Below are 7500 nucleotides of genomic sequence, written 5' to 3'. Positions count from 1 at the left end.
ATGAAAATACGGCGAAACCACATGCAATACCTCCATCTATGCGAATCTGACAACACTACGTCCGCCATGTCGAGCGCACCGCAAAACATACCGCCATCTGTAGGTCTCCCGCAACATGACCTCCTGCAACGACGATACCGTCATCTATGAGACGCCAAGCCGACTAAGACAGCGATGGGCCCACAGTGCCCTTCTTTCGACCCCACCCCAACGCCAGCGCCTCTGCCGCACGAAGTCGTGGACCGGCAATCACTCCACCTGCACCCGTTCGTGCCCCACCCCAACCGCCCAACTCGCAACTCCAGCGGATGAACGGCGGACTTTGCTCGCACTCGCAATGTGCAATCCACCCCTATAACGTGCGTTTCATGAAGAGTTATGTCCAATATGCGACATTCCCGCTGTCCATATACATGAGCTGCGAGCTGTACCACGTACGAGCTACAGACGCGATCGCGTTGCTCGCTGTACGAATGCAGATGCTCAGCGGCAGCTAGGAGGCGCTCCATCCATGTCGGTACCGGTGAGCGTTGCACTCGCAGTCGCAAAAACGTACGGCAAGTATATTACTCGGAAGAGTCAATGACAGTCCAAGCCCCCCTGCGTGGGAAGAGTCTTCCTAGGCCATGACCCACCGGAAGGGCGCAGCGTCCCCCACCCCAGACATGTGACGTCAGACTATCGGTATTGACGACTAGACTGATTCCTTATAATCATTTGCCATACACCGGTGGAAGCTGCCGAGACGAGTAACTACATAGCGGGCTCGCCGTGTCACTAATGTACAGAGATACAATAGTTTCGACTGGAACCGGATTAAACGTATACACGGCGCTGATTAGTAATAGATAGAGCCATCAGAATACAGATAATGTATAGACCTGTCCGTATACATGCTGAAAGACTCTGCTCACAATCACACGTCAGCCAGACACTCTTATCACGCACTACTCTCTGCCTGTAACAGGCACACAGACAATATGTAAGCACCAGCATGGAACAACACCCAGTGCATCCTCTCTGCCACATTAGACAATCCACACTATCATAACCAGACCGGGAGGTCCACTCGGAAAACAGAATATCCCACCCTTCCGACAACCACCATTGCTCAGCTAAGCCACCAACACCCACACATGTCCCAGACAGGGGTGCACCCAACATCACAATACTGCCTCCTGTCACACCACACAAACAATGGCAGGAATGAAAGACACAGGTCTGCCACAAGCATGGAATCAGAGCGCCGCCTGTTATGAGCCAAAGGTGCACCCTGACGTGGCAAATCAGATGATGCCGCAGTCATTTACTTACGATAATCACAATCAACAAACCGGGCCCCCCCCCCCCCCCAAGTGCCTTAACCTAACCCGTATTGTACCTTAACCTAACCCGTATTGTACCTTAACCTAACCCGTATTGTACCTTAACCTAACCCGTATTGTACCTTAACCTAACCCGTATTGTACCTTAACCTAACCCGTATTGTACCTTAACCTAACCCGTATTGTACCTTAACCTAACCCATATTGTACCTTAACCTAACCCATATTGTACCTTAACCTAACCCATATTGTACCTTAACCTAACCCATATTGTACCTTAACCTAACCCATATTGTACCTTAACCTAACCCATATTGTACCTTAACCTAACCCATATTGTACCTTAACCTAACCCATATTGTACCTTAACCTAACCCATATTGTACCTTAACCTAACCCATGTTGCGCCTTAACCTAACCCATGTTGCGCCTTAACCTAACCCATGTTGCGCCTTAACCTAACCCATGTTGCGCCTTAACCTAACCCATGTTGCGCCTTAACCTAACCCATGTTGCGCCTTAACCTAACCCATGTTGCGCCTTAACCTAACCCATGTTGCGCCTTAACCTAACCCATGTTGCGCCTTAACCTAACCCATGTTGCGCCTTAACCTAACCCATGTTGCGCCTTAACCTAACCCATGTTGCGCCTTAACCTAACCCATGTTGCGCCTTAACCTAACCCATGTTGCGCCTTAACCTAACCTATGTTGCGCCTTAACCTAACCTATGTTGCGCCTTAACCTAACCTATGTTGCGCCTTAACCTAACCTATGTTGCGCCTTAACCTAACCTATGTTGCGCCTTAACCTAACCTATGTTGCGCCTTAACCTAACCTATGTTGCGCCTTAACCTAACCTATGTTGCGCCGTAACCTAACCTATGTTGCGCCGTAACCTAACCTATGTTGCGCCATAACCTAACCTATGTTGCGCCTTAACCTAACCTATGTTGCGCCTTAACCTAACCTATGTTGCGCCTTAACCTAACCTATGTTGCGCCGTAACCTAACCTATGTTGCGCCTTAACCTAACCTATGTTGCGCCTTAACCTAACCTATGTTGCGCCTTAACCTAACCTATGTTGCGCCTTAACCTAACCTATGTTGCGCCTTAACCTAACCTATGTTGCGCCTTAACCTAACCTATGTTGCGCCTTAACCTAACCTATGTTGCGCCTTAACCTAACCTATGTTGCGCCTTAACCTAACCTATGTTGCGCCGTAACCTAACCTATGTTGCGCCTTAACCTAACCTATGTTGCGCCTTAACCTAACCTATGTTGCGCCGTAACCTAACCTATGTTGCGCCTTAACCTAACCTATGTTGCGCCTTAACCTAACCTATGTTGCGCCTTAACCTAACCTATGTTGCGCCTTAACCTAACCTATGTTGCGCCTTAACCTAACCTATGTTGCGCCTTAACCTAACCTATGTTGCGCCTTAACCCAACACACGTTGGGCCTTAACCCAACACACGTTGGGCCTTAACCCAACACACGTTGGGCCTTAACCCAACACACGTTGGGCCTTAACCCAACACACGTTGGGCCTTAACCCAACACACGTTGGGCCTTAACCCAACACACGTTGGGCCTTAACCCAACACACGTTGGGCCTTAACCCAACACACGTTGGGCCTTAACCCAACACACGTTGGGCCTTAACCCAACACACGTTGGGCCTTAACCCAACACACGTTGGGCCTTAACCCAACACACGTTGGGCCTTAACCCAACACACGTTGGGCCTTAACCCAACACACGTTGGGCCTTAACCCAACACACGTTGGGCCTTAACCCAACACACGTTGGGCCTTAACCCAACACACGTTGGGCCTTAACCCAACACACGTTGGGCCTTAACCCAACACACGTTGGGCCTTAACCTGCTCTGTAATTGTCATACGACGCGTTAAATTAGTGTAGTGTTGCCTAACTGCAACCCCCGCAATATAGTTTGCTACTCGCACTGCCCGGTCCCCAGAGTATCGCTTCATGTTAAACACCTTGCAGCTATACACTGTAATGCGGATGGCGGCAGGACGTACATGCTCAATGCCCTTCGCAGTTGTTCATTGGCATTCGCATGGCGAAGCACAGCCTACGTTGTGGTACGGCTTGTGGCAACTGTCCGCTGATGTTGTACGTCCAAATCACACACTGTACCGCACATTGGTCCTCATGTACTGAATGATACATCGTGGTACATGTGTGACCGTACCACGACTGCGCCAACAACGGCGAACCATACGGTCCAAATATTGTGCACTCAGCTACGTGTCGTCTCCCTATAAGAGCTGGATTGCAGTATGGTATGCCGTGGATGGCGATCAGCATGAGCCGTCTGTTGATGTAGTGGCGCGTGTTGTCAGACGTAGTCGTCTCTTCTCACACACCGTGATAGCATGGTGCACTGCGTTCCACATCTGCGACATGCGACAGAGGCCGGTTGACAGTCGTTCGCGCAATGGACATCGCATACGTACGGGGGCCACCTTCCACGTGTTCGCGAAGCGTGCACATGTTGTTGCGTGTATGTGGGCAGACATAGTGTGTCGTGACACCTGACACAGGCATGCAACAATCGTTGAATTTGCAAATGGCGATGGACGTCTACGTTTGCTGGTGACGTTACGCAAATGAAGAACTGGTAAACCGTTGTGGTGCGGTTGTTCTCGCTAGAGGTGAATCAGTGATGGCGACGATCGGTTGAGCTACCAACCGGTTGTTTCAGCGATACCCACCATGCCCACGAACGTGAATGGCATGTGGGTGTGAAGCGATACGCGGCGGTGGCTGGGTGGGACCGTCCCCGGCCGGTGAGGGGGGGCCTTCCGGCGTGCTGGCCGCGCGGTGCGTGGGCGCACGCGCTACAGCCGGCTGGTGGGGGCGGCCAGTGGCAGGCGCGCCGGCCGACGGAGGCGGCAGGCGGCGCAGCTGCGCGCCGGCGCACCCTGCACGCGGCGCCGTGCGGCCAAAGTAGGTCCTCGCGGGCCCGGTGCGAAGCGCGGTGGACATCTGCAGTGTGCTGGTCCGATTGAGGACTGTGTGCGCTGAGGATGCGCCGCCGCCCGGCGCTCGGCGCCGCGACGCCGTCTGCTGCTCGGTCGCCTCTGCGGTTCTCGCAGGTGGATTGTATCGCAGCTGTGCGGACGTGTTGGCGCGTGCGCTGTGCTGGGAGAGTTCGCTTCGGCACCCAAGTGGGGCTTTTGTCCTTCTGTGGCGCTGGCGTTGGAGCTGCCGGCCACCGTAGGTGGCGCGTGTTGTCTCCCGCCGGCAATGCCACGACAGCACGCTCCCGGGCCTCTGTCGGCAGCGGCAAGCTCAGTTGGGAGCACGGGTGGTCGCACCTAAAGCGTCTACTCGCCAAACTCCGGGCGATTGCGCCTCTCTCGAACCCGACCAAGTACTTAGGACGGCGCTGCGCGCCGCCGGGACCTGAGAGGGTTTCGAGGTGTATTGTGCAGGGGAGCTCAGCCTCCTCCTGTTTGCAGAATAATTGAGCGGACGCTTGCGTGTTCGCGCGGGCCCCCGGGACACACTCCCGGGCGGCCGGCTGCTCAGCTCTAGTTGACGCAGCTCCCTGGTTGATCCTGCCAGTAGTCATATGCTTGTCTCAAAGATTAAGCCATGCATGTCTCAGTACAAGCCGCATTAAGGTGAAACCGCGAATGGCTCATTAAATCAGTTATGGTTCCTTAGATCGTACCCACGTTACTTGGATAACTGTGGTAATTCTAGAGCTAATACATGCAAACAGAGTCCCGACCAGAGATGGAAGGGACGCTTTTATTAGATCAAAACCAATCGGTCGGCTCGTCCGGTCCGTTTGCCTTGGTGACTCTGAATAACTTTGGGCTGATCGCACGGTCCTCGTACCGGCGACGCATCTTTCAAATGTCTGCCTTATCAACTGTCGATGGTAGGTTCTGCGCCTACCATGGTTGTAACGGGTAACGGGGAATCAGGGTTCGATTCCGGAGAGGGAGCCTGAGAAACGGCTACCACATCCAAGGAAGGCAGCAGGCGCGCAAATTACCCACTCCCGGCACGGGGAGGTAGTGACGAAAAATAACGATACGGGACTCATCCGAGGCCCCGTAATCGGAATGAGTACACTTTAAATCCTTTAACGAGTATCTATTGGAGGGCAAGTCTGGTGCCAGCAGCCGCGGTAATTCCAGCTCCAATAGCGTATATTAAAGTTGTTGCGGTTAAAAAGCTCGTAGTTGGATTTGTGTCCCACGCTGTTGGTTCACCGCCCGTCGGTGTTTAACTGGCATGTATCGTGGGACGTCCTGCCGGTGGGGCGAGCTGAAGGCGTGCGACGCGCCTCGTGCGTGCTCGTGCGTCCCGAGGCGGACCCCGTTGCAATCCTACCAGGGTGCTCTTGAGTGAGTGTCTCGGTGGGCCGGCACGTTTACTTTGAACAAATTAGAGTGCTTAAAGCAGGCAAGCCCGCCTGAATACTGTGTGCATGGAATAATGGAATAGGACCTCGGTTCTATTTTGTTGGTTTTCGGAACCCGAGGTAATGATTAATAGGGACAGGCGGGGGCATTCGTATTGCGACGTTAGAGGTGAAATTCTTGGATCGTCGCAAGACGAACAGAAGCGAAAGCATTTGCCAAGTATGTTTTCATTAATCAAGAACGAAAGTTAGAGGTTCGAAGGCGATCAGATACCGCCCTAGTTCTAACCATAAACGATGCCAGCCAGCGATCCGCCGCAGTTCCTCCGATGACTCGGCGGGCAGCCTCCGGGAAACCAAAGCTTTTGGGTTCCGGGGGAAGTATGGTTGCAAAGCTGAAACTTAAAGGAATTGACGGAAGGGCACCACCAGGAGTGGAGCCTGCGGCTTAATTTGACTCAACACGGGAAACCTCACCAGGCCCGGACACCGGAAGGATTGACAGATTGATAGCTCTTTCTTGATTCGGTGGGTGGTGGTGCATGGCCGTTCTTAGTTGGTGGAGCGATTTGTCTGGTTAATTCCGATAACGAACGAGACTCTAGCCTGCTAACTAGTCGCGTGACATCCTTCGTGCTGTCAGCGATTACTTTTCTTCTTAGAGGGACAGGCGGCTTCTAGCCGCACGAGATTGAGCAATAACAGGTCTGTGATGCCCTTAGATGTTCTGGGCCGCACGCGCGCTACACTGAAGGAATCAGCGTGTCTTCCTAGGCCGAAAGGTCGGGGTAACCCGCTGAACCTCCTTCGTGCTAGGGATTGGGGCTTGCAATTGTTCCCCATGAACGAGGAATTCCCAGTAAGCGCGAGTCATAAGCTCGCGTTGATTACGTCCCTGCCCTTTGTACACACCGCCCGTCGCTACTACCGATTGAATGATTTAGTGAGGTCTTCGGACTGGTACGCGGCATTGACTCTGTCGTTGCCGATGCTACCGGAAAGATGACCAAACTTGATCATTTAGAGGAAGTAAAAGTCGTAACAAGGTTTCCGTAGGTGAACCTGCGGAAGGATCATTACCGACTAGACTGCATGTCTTTCGATGTGCGTGTCGTGTCGCGCAACACGCTACCTGTACGGCTCGCAGTAGCCGTGCGCCGCGTGCGGAACCACGCGTGCTTCTCAAAACTAACGCCAATGTTGTGTGGTACGAGCGCTGAAGCGCTGGAGCGGCTGGCCTGCGGCACCTGGCGCCTGGCGCCGGTTTTGAATGACTTTCGCCCGACTGCCTGTCCGCTCCGGTGTGGAGCCGTACGACGCCCATCGGCCGTGAGGCCGTTGGACACAGAACGCTTGAACAGGGGCCGCCACACGCCTACGTCCCGCCTATGCAACTGTCTTGAAAGAGACAGTGTAAACTAAGAAAAGATCACCCAGGACGGTGGATCACTCGGCTCGTGGGTCGATGAAGAACGCAGCAAATTGCGCGTCGACATGTGAACTGCAGGACACATGAACATCGACGTTTCGAACGCACATTGCGGTCCATGGATTCCGTTCCCGGGCCACGTCTGGCTGAGGGTCGGCTACGTATACTGAAGCGCGCGGCGTTTGCCCCGCTTCGCAGACCTGGGAGCGTCGCGGCCGCCTGTGGGGCCGGCCGCGCCTCCTTAAACGTGCGATGCGCGCCCGTCGCCTGGCGGTTCGCATACCGGTACTTACTCGGTAGCGTGCACAGCCGGCTGGCGGTGTGGCGTGCGAC

At 53.9% G+C, this 7500-nt stretch overlaps 2 non-coding genes across 2 annotated transcripts; both read left to right on the top strand.

The window, feature by feature from the left end:
- The first annotated feature begins 4907 nt into the window (after window positions 1-4907).
- On the top strand, window positions 4908-6817 carry LOC124585944. Its single transcript, XR_006974956.1, has one exon. It is a non-coding gene; the product is annotated as a small subunit ribosomal RNA (ribosomal RNA).
- Window positions 6818-7168: 351 nt separating this feature from the next.
- On the top strand, window positions 7169-7323 carry LOC124585934. Its single transcript, XR_006974947.1, has one exon. It is a non-coding gene; the product is annotated as a 5.8S ribosomal RNA (ribosomal RNA).
- Window positions 7324-7500: the final 177 nt, after the last annotated feature.

The sequence above is a fragment of the Schistocerca americana genome, unplaced genomic scaffold (assembly GCF_021461395.2).
Source record: "Schistocerca americana isolate TAMUIC-IGC-003095 unplaced genomic scaffold, iqSchAmer2.1 HiC_scaffold_519, whole genome shotgun sequence".
Lineage (NCBI taxonomy): Eukaryota > Metazoa > Arthropoda > Insecta > Orthoptera > Acrididae > Schistocerca > Schistocerca americana.
The sequence above is the reverse complement of the archived record's forward strand: the minus strand, read 5'-3'. Positions and strand labels throughout refer to the sequence as shown.